Source organism: Garra rufa, chromosome 2, assembly GCF_049309525.1.
Source record: "Garra rufa chromosome 2, GarRuf1.0, whole genome shotgun sequence".
In the NCBI taxonomy this organism is placed as follows: Eukaryota; Metazoa; Chordata; class Actinopteri; order Cypriniformes; family Cyprinidae; genus Garra; species Garra rufa.
This window is the reverse complement of record NC_133362.1, coordinates 13558937-13575226: the sequence shown is the minus strand read 5'-3', so window position 1 is coordinate 13575226 and position 16290 is coordinate 13558937.

Genomic DNA, 16290 nt, shown 5'->3' with positions numbered 1-16290 from the left:
ATAATTCCGGGCTTGACTGTATATATATATCCATTCATTTATAAAATACTTATTTACTATACTTTAGCCTATGTATGGTAGATACTAAGTCAGTAGATACAGATAGCACATTTATAGGCAGGCAGTAGATAGATAGCAGCTCATAAAGCTGTGACAGATGGAAAACCCAAATTAAATAGTGGTGAGAGAAGAGAGCAGATAAAGTGTGGGAAGCAGATGAAGGCATGACAGGTCGAGTCATGGCTACCAAAACAGCAATAGAAATAGTGCTGCAGGAGAGAAGACTGCTAACGATCATATTTAAATGACTAGCTTAACCCCAGCACTATAAAATGTCCCTCAAATTTCACTCACAAAGCATTTGGTTTAAACAGCGTCTTGCGTGTTTCAAGCAATGTGCTTCCTCCATCACATAATTCAACAGCGTAATGTAAACACTGAGCTTGTGTAAATATTTAATATGTAATATCTAATGCATGGAGGTTTGCATGGTGACAGGCCTCTCTACTCTCTGAGTTGAAGTGTACAGCTGTAAGAGCAGGATGGTGGGTATCAGAGCCCGGGAGTATCACCGCAACACTGATCCCCCTCCTCCTGTGAGATTCAGTGACACAAAGCTGAGCGCAGCAGATGATATGCTGTCAGGAAGAGAGAAACGAAGACCGAGAAACACTGAAAGACATGTTAAATGGCGCTCAGTGGAGAGCTGCGACTTCTTTGTGAACTCAGTGCAATGCTGATGTGAAAAATAAGAATATTTTTATCTGTCCTACGGTATGTACGAGAGGGGAATTTTTACAAATGATGATATCTTGATAACATGCAAATACTTTTTTTTAACAAAAATGTTAGATGTTCTCAATAATAATAATAATATGTCAAAATGTGTTAATTAAAACTAAAGCGAATACAGCTAAAATAAAATAAAATAAAAATTATTAATTTGAAATAAAATAAAACTTAAACCAGATGGCAAAAAAAGGCCTTTTTCTAACTGGATATACATAATAGTAATATTAAATAAAAACTATTAAAATGACAAAAGCACATAACAAAATGTACTAAAAAACTTAAATAAAATAAAAATGATTAAAATAAAATAAAACAAACCAGATGGCAAAAAAAGGCCTTAGCAAATATTTGCAGAAATTTTAATTTGAAGCGCTAACATTCAAAACTGGATATACATAAACTAAAACTGAAATATAAATAAATTAAACCTTAATAGTGATATTAAATAAAAACTATTATAATGACAAAAGCACATGAAAAATGTGATCAAAATATAAATTATATTATTTATTTTTTTAAATGTAAAAAATTATATAAAAAAAAAATAATAAAAAAAAAAACCTTGATTGCAAATTTTTTTTACTTTTGATTTGAAGCCCTAACATTTCTAACTGGATATACACAAACTAAAACTGAAATAAAAATAAATGAAACCTAAAATCACAAAAGCACACAACAAAATGTACAAAAAAATTGTAGTTAAAAAATGTAAATAAAATAAAAATAAATAATAAAACTTAAACCAGATGGCAAAAAAAACTTAGCAAATATTTCCAATAATTTTAATTTGAAGCACTAAGATTCTGTATATATGTAAACCTAAATAATAATCTTAAATAAAAACTATTAAAATGACAAAAGCACGTAACAAAATGTATTTAAAAAAGTGATAAAATAAAATAAATAATAAAACTTAAACCAGATGGCTGAAAAAAACATTTTTGGCTTCCTTCAAATATTTGCAATAATTTTAATTTAAAGTTCATTATTATAATATTATATTAAATAAAATAATAAAATAAAATGACAAAAGCACATAACAAAATGTATATGTAATTTTTTTTAATAAAAAGAAAAAAAAACTGCCGTAGCAAATATTTGCAATAATTTTAATTTTAATCACTAACAAATATAACTGGATATACTTAAACTAGAATTGAAAAAAAAAAAACTAAATAGTAATATGAAATAAAAACTATTTAAATGAAAAAGCACATAACAAAATATACTAAAAAACAGCATGCCTTAGCAAATATTTGCAATAATTTTAATTTGAAGCACTAAAATTTCTAGCTGGATATACATAAATTAAAACTGAATAAAAGTAAATTAAACCTAAATAGTACTATTAAATAAAAACTATTAAAATGACAAAGCCACATAACAAAATGTAATAAAATTTTTAATCAAATATTAAAATAATAAAAAATAAAAGTAAGTACATAAACAATACTAAATCTCTGTAAACCGATGTTTCAGAAATAACATGAAATAAAATTATGCTTCTGTATCTCAGTATATCTGCAGTACCTTCATAAACCTCCAGGGGTCCACACACCCTTGGTTTTAACCCTGGCTCGAATATTATATTATATATTAATTATTCTAGTAATATATTAATATTTAACCAGATAAGTAATTAAATTATCCACACACTCCAGGTTTAAACCCCTGTCTTGAATATTATATTATTAATAATAATTATTATATATTCTATTAACATTTAGCCAAATATGTAACGTTATTCACCTTATTTTTCAACGCGGAAGTAAGCGTATGACCGAGACAGAACCGCTATAACCGAAATAACGAGAACAATAACAACGTGCAGTAAACGATAAAACTGTTTGCACTACAAACCAGTGTGTTCATAATTAAGACAATGCATCAAAATAATATGATAAGACAAACCAATTTGCAATATCAAGCAGCAAATCTAGCTAAAAATAGCTAGATGTGGATGAGACCCTTTTAATAACACTATAACCCATAAGGCTAGTCTACCCATCTGCATTATGAATTGTGCATATGCATTATAAATGGAAACCCGATGCTATTCATATTGCTAGGATAATACATAAACAGAATCTCTATCTGAGTAAGAGATTTCTCCAGATTCGACAGAGGCAATCTGGTGCCCTCAACAGTGGGAGTTTAGCCAAAATGTCACAAAGCTCTGTTTTGCATAGTTGTGTGTTGATAGCCTATATCAGGCAAGGCTGGGGGATAATTGGACTCCCTGGGCCGAGCCGTGAGCTCTGTGTGTCCAAATGCTCGCCGTGCGTTGACATCTTCCAATTTCACAGCCAGTACTTTTGGCGATTATTACGTGCTCTTGTTTGAATGTGTGTGTGGAGAGGTGAGAGGTGGGCTGTGCTTGGGAGAAAAGAAAGTTGGGGTGATGTGTGTATCCACAAAAAATATATGTGTGTAGAAAAAATAAACAAGCGTGTCTGTGTGCGTTTGGCCATTTTTGTGAGAATGCATCAGACTGGAGAGGCAACTCAAAAGAGAAAATTACCTTTGAAGTGTGGGTTTTCACAGTGTGAGCCTTGAAAAAAAAATCAATTTATTTTAACATCCTTTGCTTTGAAAGCCCTAAGCGGTCATGCATTATTATGTTTTCTGACTTGCTCTGTCAAATTATAAGCTGTTTTCGTTTGGTCTGGAAGTAGCAAAAGCCATTTCTAGCTCAAAACGTACTGTATGTACTTTCTCATCATGGATGAGTGGGTTCATTTTTTACATTGATCAAGGACTCAGTCAAGCTGAAATAGCTCTATGTCTGTTAGTAATAGACCACAAACCAGTTTCGACACTTGGAGGGTACAGTTTTATTGCTTTATGTAGAGACTATAATGATATTTTAATGCCATATTGCAGTGCATTTTAGGTGGCAGTCAACTCAAAGGACTGGGACAAGTGTATGGATGAATGATGTTTGACAGATGCTGAAATGGTTTGACCATTGAAAAAAGAGAGATTTCTATTGTTATTTATCTCTGAGGAAAGAAGTCAACATCACAAGCAAACAACTTTTGATCAGAAGAAAATTTATGAAAGCCCATGTTAGAGTAAACAACTGAGATTTCAAATATAAAATAAAGTAACACTCTGAGATATAAAGTCACAGTTCCACAATATATTGTGAGATACACTACCAGACAGACGTTTTAGAACAGTAAGATTTTTAATGTTTTTAAAGAAGTCTCTTCTGCTCACCAAGCCTGCATTTAACTAAAAGTACAGCTAAAACAGTAAAATTGTGAAACATTTTAACTATTTAAAATAGCTGTTTTCTATTTGAATGTATTTTAAAATGTAATTTATTCCTGTGATTACAAAGCTGAATTTTTAGCATTATTACTCCAGTCACATGATCCTTCAGAAATTATTCTAATATTCAGATTTGCTGCTCAAAAACATGTATTATTATTATTATTATTATTATTATTATGTTGAAAACAGCTGAGTAGATTATTTTTAGGTTTCTTCGATGAATTGAATGTTCAGAAGAACAGCATTTATCTGAAATAGAAATCTTTTGTAACATTATAAATGTGTTCATCATCACTTTCGATCAATTTAAAGCATCCTTGTTAGGATTAATTCGTATAATTAAAGTATTGATTTTTAGTATCTAAAAAACAAAAACAATTATATTAACTCCAAGCTTTTACATGGGTTTGTTACTCAGCTGCCTTAAAAGTTTAAGTTGAATCAACTCAAAACATCTGATAACTTAGTACAACTTAACATTTCAAGTTGACTAAACTTATTTGATTTTAAGGCAGCGGGGTAACAAGTTATTTTAAGTTGATGCAACAAATCGTTTTTACAGTGCATAGTGTATAATGTTACAAAAGCTTTTTATTTCAGACAAGTGCTGATCTTTGGATCTCTCTATTTAACAAAGAATCTTTGATCACAGGAATAAATTACAAATATACATTTTATAAATTGTAATATAAATTACAAATATAAAAAAAATATTACAGCTTTTGTTGTATTTGGATCAAATAAATGCATGTGAGCAGAAGAGAATTCTTCAAAAACACTAAATCTTGAATGGTAGTGTTATGAGCCAAAATTGTGAAACTTTTAATTATTATTTAAGCTGAAGCAGAAATATGGTTTTATAAAAAATCAAATCATAAAGAGGAGAAAACAAGGCAAATATGACAAAACCTGTAGTAATGGTAAACAGCATATCGTTTTTACAGTGTTATGTTGGTTTGATCACAAGAAAATTAGGTAATAGCTAGAATAAAACAAGACAGAAAAAAGAATAATGCATGTGCTCTTATCTTCCGTACTTTCCTGTAGCTAAAGAATAACTTGGGAACCTCTGTTTGAGTCTTTATTTTCTTCTTGATTTAAAATATTAGTTTTAGAGACTCTATATAGATACTTTGTGGGGCATCAGGCTTTTATTATGAATATTTTTTATTTTATTATTCATTATTTTTAACGACTTTTCATCTTTCCACTCTCCTGCCACCTAGTGTATATATCGCTCACTACACAAACCCAGGTTAGTTTAATTAAATTCAATTTCAAGTAGGCTATGCGGCCTATTAACAGGCTGTATAATTGCTGTTTCAAATGGATTTGCAAAAGTTTTTTTTTCGGTTGAGCTTTTTGCCCTGGAATATTAGCGCTGTACTTGGAGTTGGATATAAACAAACTGAAATCCGTCGCTATTTCTCCTCATGTGATGCTTGGCGTCCACCTGACTGGAATGAGAAATGTAACAAGTTTGAAAATCTTGGATGGAGGCCTTGGATGCTTTATTTCGACTGGATTGCATAAGTAACTTGGTCAAGGAAGCTTGTGAGTATAAAATGATGGTTTAAAGCTTTACTGTGCCTTGCAATCACTGATATGTTGAAGTGTAGGCCTATATCGCGATGTCTAGAGATATCTGAGAATTAAAAAAGTAGTATGGATGAAAGAAAATGCATTGTAAGCACCTATGAGAATGGTAGAAAACTCAGTAGAGCTTGTGAAGCGTGCAGTCGTAAGTAGGCTACTGCTTAAGATTGCATGCTGATTTGTTTTCGTACGCAGTGTAAATTCGGCATTTTTTATTTTGTGAGTTTATTAATGTATTTACACAGATTTTGATACTAGGGGCTAAGGTGGGTCAGAGCTGGCATAATTGGTGTCTTTCATGGAGCATTAAGTTTTTACACTATGGAAGCCCGTTTCCGCCCCTGGATAAAAAAAAAAAGGTTATTGCGACTTTTAATTTCACAATTCTGACTTTTCCCCCCTGAGAATTACATAATACAAAATCGCAATTCTGAGAAACAAAGTCCCAATTGCGAGATAAAAAGTTGCAATTGTGAGACAAAAGTCAGAATTGTGTGATATAAACTTGCAACTGCAAAGAAAATTCTGAATTGTGAGATTAAAAAGGTCGCAGTTATAAAGTCAGATATGTGTGATAAACTGGCAATTCTCACAATTGTAAGTATAGATCACGCAATTCTGGTAAAAAAAAAGAATTGCGAGTTCATTTCTTGCGATTCTGCCTTTATAACTGGCAATTCTTTTTTTTTACCGGAATTGCGTGATCTACAGTACTACTTACAATTGTGAGAATGGCAACTTTGTCTCCCTAATCTGACTTCATAACATGCAATTTTGAGTTTATATCACGCAATAGTGATGGGTCGTTCTTGAACGATTCGTTCATTTTGAACGAATCTTTAATGTGACTCGGGAAGAACGAGTCGTCTCGGGAGTGATTCGTTCAGTCGCGCATGCGCAATTGCGCAACTATGAACGAACGACTCAAACCCGAAAGACTCGAGAGATGAACTAATCAATTCTGTTTCCGGCTCCAGCAGCATAGGTTAAGCGTATGGGGCTGTCACGTGATGAACGAACGACTCAAACCCGAAAGACTCGAGAGATGAACGAATCCATTCTGTTTCCGGCTCCAGCAGCATAGGTTAAGCGTATGGGGCTGTCACGTGATGAACGAACGACTCAAACCCGAAAGACTCGAGAGATGAACGAATCCATTCTGTTTCCGGCTCCAGCAGCATAGGTTAAGCGTATGGGGCTGTCACGTGATGAACGAACGACTCAAACCCGAAAGACTCGAGAGATGAACTAATCAATTCTATTTCCGGCTCAGATCGCGTTAGTTAAGTTAATATGGGGCTGTCACGTGATGAACGAACGACTCAAACCCGGACAGATAGAGGTGAGGGAGCTAATCATAGACTGAAGACCCAGGTAAAAAATGAATTAGTCTCTTATGTTTCTAATAGCATTATAGTTTTGTCTTGTTTGTAGTGTGATCAACGTTTGTATAAGCAGTACATGTGTTATGGAAGTAACACGTAGCTTTTTTTATTATATTTTGGTAAAATGAACGGAATGAACGAAATGACTCGAAAAAAGATTCGTTCATTTTGCTGAACGAGACTCAAAGATCCGAGTCGGTAAAATGATCCGAACTTCCCATCACTATCACGCAATTCAGAACTGCAACTTTGTGTCTCAGAATTGCGATTGTTTTTTCCGACATAATTCTCTTTGACTTTATAACTCACAATTGCGAGTTTATATCATAGTTCTTCATTTTTCAGAATTGTCACTTTGTCTCTCAATTCTGACTTCATAACTCGCAATTCTGACTATATTTTTCAGAAATAGCGACTTTGTCTCAGAATGTCTCAGATTTGCAGCTTTGTGTCTCAGAATTGCGACTGTTTTTCCACAGAATTCTCTTTGACTTTATAACTCGCAATTTCGAGTTTAGAGCACGCAATTCTGACTTAGTTTCTCAGAATTGCGACTTTGTCTTAGAATTGTGACTTGATGTCAGAATTGCAAATTTTTTTTCAAAAGAATTCTCTCTGACTTTATAACTCAGTTATTCTGAGACAAAGTTGCAATACTGAAATGAAGTCAGAATTGCGTGATAAACATGCAATTGCAAGTTATGAAGTCAGAATTGTGAGGCATGAAGTCACAATTCTGATACAAAAATAATCCTTTTGCAAATCCATTTGCGAAAGCAATTATAATTGCATACGATACAATAGCAAATATCAGCATACAATATTAAGAAATTAGGAATTGTGACTTCATGTCTCAGAATTGCGCCTTTATGCCTCGCAATTCTGACTTAAACTCGCAATTGCAAGTTTATATCACACAATTCTGACTTCATTTCTCAGAATTGCAACTTTGTGCTCAGAATTGCAACTGTTTTTTGCAACAGAAATCTCTTTCACTTTATAACTCACAATTGCCAGTTTATTCTGATAAAAATGCAATTCTGAGACATAAAGTCGCAATTCTGAAATGAGGTCAGAATTGTGTGATATAAACTTGCAAATGTGAGTTATGAAGTTAGAATTGTGAGAAAGTCGCAATTGTGAGACAAAATGTTCCCTGTTATGAGTTATAATAAAGTCAGATTTGTGAGTTATAGTCAGAATTGCAAGATATAAACTCTCAATTCTGACTTTTTTTTAATCAGATTTGCATAATATAAACTCACAGTTGTGAGAATTGCAGCTTAGTCTAGCAATTCTGACTTCATAACTCGCAATTTCGAGTTTATATCATGCAATTCTGACTTAGTTTTTCAGAATTGCAACTTTGTCTCAGAATTGTGACTTGATGTCAGAATTGCAATTTTTTTTGCAACATCAAGTTCACAATTCATAAGTCGCAATTAGGAGTTTATATTGTGCAATTGTGACTATTTCTCACAATTGCAACTTTGTCTCAGAATTGTGTGTTTATGTCTCAGAATTGCGAATTTTTTGTTACAGAATTCTCTTTGACTTTATAACTCACAATTGCATTGTTTATATCATGCAATTCTGGTAAAAATGCAATTCTGAGACAAAGTCGCAATACTGAAATGAAGTCAGAATTGTGTGATATAAACTTGCAATTGCGAGTTATGAAGTCAGAATTGTGAGGCATAAAGTCGCAATAAAATAATCAAAAATAATCAAAACAAAAATAATCCTTTTGCAAAAGAAATTATAATTGCATACGATGCGATAACAAATATCAGCATACAATATTGAGCAATTAAGAATTGTGAATTCATGTCTCAGGATTGCGCCTTTATGCCTCGCAATTCTGACTTAAAAATTCGCAATTTGCAAGTTTATGTCACACAATTCTGACTTCATTTCTCAGAATTGCGACTTTGTCTCAGAATTTGCCCTTTGTCTCGCATTTCTGACTTTGTAACTCGCAATTGCAATTTTATGAAATTTATGTCTCAAAATTGCAACTTTTGTGACAGAATTCTCCTTATAACTCGCAATTGTGAGTTTATGTCATGCAATTCTGACATTATTTCTCAGAATTGCGACTTTCCCTCAAAATTGTGTGTTTATGTCTCAGAATTGCAACTTTGTGTCTCAGATTGCGACTGTTTTTTTTGTGACGGAATTCTCTTTGACTTAGAAACTTGCGATTTTAAATTATAAGCATGCAATTCTGACATTGTCTCAATTGCGTCTTTATGTCTCAGAATTGTGACTTTGTCATGCTATGCTGACTTCATAACTCGCAATTGCGAGTTTATGTCATGCAATTCTGACTCCAACTCTCAGGATTGCGACTTTATATCACAATTCTGACTTTTGTAACTCGCAATTGCGAGTTTATGTCACAATTCTGAGAGAAAAACTCTGAATTGTAAGAAAAAAACGTAATTGCTTTTTTTTCAGTTGCGTAAACGGGCTTCCATATTACACAGACTTTTGAGTGATCACAGAGCAGCATTAACTCTTTTTTGCTATTTAAAGAGACCTTAAGGCAATCCTCATCACAAAATCAGATCCAAGTATCCTATATCAGATTCACAATAAATGTCAGATTACTTCATATGAATGCTTTCTGAGATTTGCTAGCTTCTGTAATATCATACTGATGTTGCTATGGCAATCTGGATAGTATTATCAATAGTAAGTGTTTTTTCTTCTCTTGAAGGCTCATAGTACAGTGTGGTACCACATGACATCCAGTTCAGAAGGTCTTCATCTGTTCTCCTCATCTCCCGGCTGTCACTTCCTCTCAGCTGTTCTTCAAAACCTGGAGGCACAAGTATGTAGTATGTGTTTTTGTGCGGGTGTGTACTAGTTTGAATGTATGCACACATGTGTAAATGCATCTTTTACTCAGCCAGCTAAACGCCTCCATAAATCCACAAAGGCTTTTTTTGGACTTGGCAGATTTCTCGTTCACTGAGTTCTTAATTCCCAAAGCAATGCTCATGTATTAGAGGACAAACTTGGAATAAAGATTCTTACACACAGGAGTAAAATGAGACATTTAAATGGTATGACACGAAAACATTCATCCTGTTCTATGTTCCTGTGAGGAAATCAGGACATTGGTGGAAAGTGATGGGATGGATGTATTTAGCACTGCAGGCCTCCTGCAGTCCCTGCTCTCTTTTTCTCCTTCTCCCTCTCTCTCAGGATAAATATAGACCTCTTCTAGAACCGGCAGAGACAGACTGTGAGAGAGAGATAGAAAAAGGACCTTATGGGGTCTATACCAGCCTCACTGCTTCCCAGTCCTTGTTAAGGCTGCATCATAGATCAGTAGACCATCAGTAGAGTAGAGTTCATATTTAATGGCATTTCCAGAGGATCTGTAAAATGTGTAGGGTGCTATCATATTTACAGTGTTTTTCTGCACACATATACAAACCCTCAACATTGTGCTGATTTGTGAGATGTCACTGGGAATCTAAGGTCTGCTAAAGATGTGAAGATGGCAGTGCAGGTCATTCTGACTAATGGGTTGGAATTGGGGATTTTTTTCACTGTAAAAAAGTGAATGGAAATAATACTATGCAATTTTTTTTTACAGTAAAAACTGTTAACTAGCTAAAGCAGAAGTGCGTTTTACTTTTTGAAAGTGCTGTATCGTCTATTCTGTTTAATATTACAATTAAGATAGAATAGAGTGAAGCATTTGGGATCCTTAAAAACTAGCCCCTTTGAAATCCATTTTATTTTTCCCCAAATTCCTTTTTTTTTTTAATTAAATTAATTATTTAAAGTTTTTAAGTTAAGTTTTTAGTTTTTTTTTCTGGTTTAATTTTTTAAATGGTTAATTATTAATCACAAAACATTAAATTAATTGAAATAATAAAACATACACAATTTAACAGCAATTTATTAAGTTTAGCAAAATGATGTCTTTAAGGACCTATTAAATAAATTATTGCCCTCAAATTCATTTGTATGACTGGATTCTGTGATTCCATCCACGTTTTCCGCATTGTGGAAATGATAGGGCCCTAAGTAAAAACCCATTTATTTTCTTCATATGGGAATTTATTTTGACTGATAACTTCTAAGTTGTTAAAGACAAACCTACCATGAGCTACAAGATTGTTAAATGATGGTATTTGCTTTTGTTAAAGCTTTTAGCCAGTGGTTAATTATTCTTCAAAAAGCATATTTAATTAAATAATCATAAAACATACAGAATTTAAAGCAGTTTATTAAAAGTTTAACAAAGTTATGTCTTCAAGTACCTATGAAATACATTATTATTATTATTTATATTTTTTTTTACAAAGTTTACAAATACAAATTTTTATTGACCTCTAATTCAGTTTTGTTTTGATCAAATTCTGTGTTTTCCATTAATTTGCAGCTTAATATTTACAGACACTAGTCCATATTGCGACCTACTTTTATTTAAATATACCAAATTTGGCAAATTCCGTGATGACATTCCACATTATACAATAAATACAATTTTTATGACTGGATTCTGTGATTCCGTCCACATTTTCCGCATTGTGAAAATCAAAGGCCCCTAAGTAAAAACCCATTTATTTTTTCCATGATAATTTATTTTGACTGATAACTTCTAAGTTGCTAAAGACAAACCTACCATGAGCTACGAGATTGTTAATTGATGGTATTTGCTTTTGTTGAAGCTGTTGGTCAATGGTTAATTATTAATCAAAAAGTGTATTAAATAAATTAATTATAAAACATACACAATTTAACAGCATTTTATTAAAAGTTTAACAAAATTATGAGTTTAGTACCTGTGAAATATTTTTTTCTCCCTCAAATTCAAATTTATTTTGATCAAAGTCTGTGTTTTCCATTAATTTTCAGCTTAATGTTTACAGACACCAGTTCATATTGCGACCTACTTTTATTTAAATATACCAAATTTGGCAAATTCCGTGATGACATTCCACATTATACAATAAATTAAATTTTTATGACTGGATTCTGTGATTCCGTCCGCATTTTCCGCATTGTGGAAATCATAGGGCCCTAAGTAAAAACCCATTTATTTTTTCCATGGGAATTTATTTTGACTGATAACTTCTGAGTTGCTAAAGACAAACCTACCATGAGCTACGAGATTGTTAATTGATGGTATTTGCTTTTGTTGAAGCTGTTAGTCAATGGTTATTAATAATCATAAAGCATATTAAATAAATTGAAATCAAAAAATGTACACAATTTAACAGCAATTTATTAAGTTTTACAAAAATGATCTCTTTAAGGACCTATGAAATACATATTTATTGCCCTCAAATTCAGTTTGTTTTGATCAAATTCTGTGTTTTCCATTAATTTGCGGCCTAATATTCACAGACATTCCACATTCCACAATATATTGCATTATCATTTAATAAATTTCATTGTATTTCAACATATAAGCAAATAAAATAAGTATGAGAAAGAGAGAGAGAGGGAGAGAAAAAAGCGTAACAGACGTCAGACATAAAATGCATGCAAATATATCTCTGCATTTAGTAATCGTTAAATACCAGTGAAAAGAAATGTGTTTCTAATAAAAACTTAAAAGCTGGTAGGAATGGTGCAGATTTAATCTAAAAGGGCAGACTGTTCCAAAATTCAGGGACCGCAGTAGGAAAAATTGCGTAAAACTAATTCAGTAGAGAGGTAGGGGGCACCAAATTGTTCAAACATTTGTAAACAAATAAAGGGATTTTAAAATTGTCTCCAAAAGAAACCGGCAACCTGTGAAGTGGTGCTAAGATTGATAAAACGTTAGTCTGCATTATTTCAACATTTTGATGAGATGTGTTTAACAGTTTCTTAGCGTTACATTTTTAATGAGGATGGTTTAAAAATCAGTATGCAGTTAGATTTGATGGTGTTTTAACATCATGCAGTATCAGTTAATGAGCCAGTAATGAGCTGTAAAATATACAGGCATCAAAATGCTTGTAAACATTAACATTTTATACTATATTACGGTGTTCACACTTACCTGTCATAAAACACTTTATTGACATTTTCAATTGTCCAAAATGTTTGACGGTGTCTACATTGTTGTGCCAGCACACTCATGTGTAATCTGCAATAAAAAGGGTTTCAATTAATGTGAACTGCATGAAAGTAATCGTCCCGTTAGTATACGGCCGATTATATCATGTGGAGCTGTGACACATTCACTACTAGTCAAAGCACCTTGTATTATACTGTGATCTTTATTCCACCTGAAGGTTTCTGATTAATTTTTCTTTTTGTGTATAACAAGAATTATGCATCCTGATTTTATTCATGACAGAAAGAGAGCATTTTTGTTATTTTCAGAAGGGCTTGGCCATTGACCTGATTAGCACAAATGTTTCCAAGCCCATGGATATATCAAATACTCAAGTGAGAATAAATGCCTAGTGCCTCATATATCACATCTACACATGCAACTTCTCCAGTTGACCGCTAGAGGTCCGTCTCTCCTCATTAGATAATTTTTTTTTAGCCAATCTTTTCCACTATTAGTAACTCAAGTTCTGGTTCATCCAGCACTTGTACAGACATAACTGACAACGAAGTAGAAAAGGTGTGCACACAAAGTGGAATATATAGTTTTGAGCACATTTTATTTACTTTGCTACAATAATTTCTTATTGTACTGTAGCAGCCTAGTACCTTTTTAAACTGTTTTATAATGCACCGATAAAAGCTGGGCCAGTTAGAATAGAGCTGCAGGCTTGCTTGTCATTATTTATTTAACACTGAGTCCATATCAATCCATGTGGAATTTGCATTGCTTAAGGGATTCAGTTTCTATTTTTGGTAGCCTGTTCTTATTATTGAACTCTGTGTTGGATATTTGCTTTGTCTTTAAAAATAAACAGTTTTATTTGAAACTGCATGTGGATAAGAATTTCAAACAGGACATTAAATTATCACAAGATTTTAACACATCACACATTTAATCAGTAGTGCAGTTAACAGATAACAGAAGTGTCGATATTTTTTTTTAAATCCAAAGTTTATGTAAAAAAAAAAAACATTTGTCAGTCCAAGCAAGAAAAGATTTTTTGTGGAAGTAGTTTTATGTCAGGTTTTGTGCCAAAACCATGGCTAATGCTACTTCTGGATGATTTGTCACATTTAAAATAGGCATTAATCAAATTACATTGTGGGAAACAGCACACCAGCCTTAGACTAAACATTCAAGAAACTGGTTTATGTTTGCTTAGACTGCCATCTAGAGGCAAGATCCCTCAACACAAACCACAAACGTGAAGTCCTTATTGCTATTTTTCCATGTTTGTGTTATAGATGATTAAGGAGATCATATCTGCTTGACGATGTGGAGATTAAAATACGTTACAACAATCCAGACAGCAAACATTTGCTGCTTATTTTTGTTGCACCCTGACTAGGACATCTTGATTTTTAACTGTTTTATTTTTGAGACATAAACTTTTACCATGTTGTTGGCCTATAACTGCAAGAAAAGGATACAATGGCCTTTTCAACCAAAGAAATCCAAGATTAGTTAAACTCGGGTAACCCAGTCACCATCAAGGACCTTGTAAGACATGTAAGATCTTTTAATGTTTTTCTTTGTTGTATTTTTTACACCATCACTCTCTGAAAAAAGGTACAAAAGCTATCACTGTGGTCGTACTTTTTCAAAAGATGCACTTTTGTACCTTTTAGATACTAATATGTACACTTCATATATTATGTCCTTTTAAGGTACCAATGTGGACTTTTTTGGTACAAATGAGTACCTTCTGAAGAGGCACCGCCCTAGTGACAGCTTTTGTACCTTTTTTTTCTGAGAGTTTAGAAAAGAGTCAGATTTACTAGTTTCTTAAGCAGTATGTGAGGTCAAATTTGAGATCAAAAACGTGATTTCTTAATAATTTTAGGAGTGGTTAAGAAGTGCAGTGTTTTTCTTTTGTTTTTTCCGGACATCAAACATTTGCTGCTTATTTTGTTGCACCCTGACTAGGACACCATAACTGCAAAAAAAAAAAAAAAAAGGACATAATGGCCTTTTCCTCAATAAATCCAGGACTTGAACTTAAATTAACTGACCCTGTCACCATCCAGGACCTTATAAGACTTTTCTTAAAATGACCGTTTTATGGATATCATTAAGAGTTTAATGGCCATAAAACAATTAATAAATGCGTGATATTACCAAACCCTGTAAAATGACAACAACATTTAACGTTTTTCTTTGTTTTTATTTTTTTACAGCATCACTCTCAGAAAAAAGGTACAAAAGCTGTCACTGTGGTGGTACCTTTTCAAAAGGTGCACTTTTGTACCTTTTAGATACTAATATGTACATTTCATATATGTGACCCTGGACCACAAAACCAGTCATAAGGTTAAATTTTACACAACTGAGATATATACATCATATGAAAGCTCAATAGATAAGCTTTCTACTGATATATGGTTTGTTAGGATAGGACAATATTTGGCCGAGATGCATCTATTTGAAAATCAGGAATCTGAGGGTGCAAAAAAGTCAAAATACTGAGAAAATCATCTTTAAAGTTGTCCAAATTAGGTTCTTAACAATGCATATTACTAATCAAAAATTACATTTTGATATATTTATAGTAGGAATTTTACAAAAAATCTTCATGGAACATCTTTACTTAATTTCCTAATGATTTTTGGCATAAAAGAAAAATCCAAAATTTTGACCCATGCAATGTATTTTTGGCTATTGCTACAAATATACCCCAGCGACTTAAGACTGGTTTTGTGGTCCAGGGTCACATATGTCCTTTTAAGTTACCGATATGGACTTTTTGGGTACAAATGTGTAACTTCTGAAGAGGTACTGCCCCAGTAACAGCTTTTGAAAAAGAGAAAAGAGTCAGATTTACTAGCTTCTTAAGTAGTATGTGAGGTTAAATTTGAGATCAAAAATGTGATTTCTTAGTCATTTTAAGAGTAAAGTTGTCTTTTTTTTATTTTTAACACTTTAAAAACTATTTCTTGTATTATTTGATTCTATCTTCAATAGCTTCTAATGCTTTAGTAAGTGTGGTGCAATGTCCTCTGAGCTATTTCTCACAGGAAGTGCAAGAGGAGCGTTATAGGGTGACCTCATATGACTTGTGTGAAGTGTAGAACATTATTGGAAGCTTTGGCGTAAGCAGGATGTTATAGTAGTGTTTTCATTAATTTATATACAGACAGACAGATGGTTTCAATAATACAAATG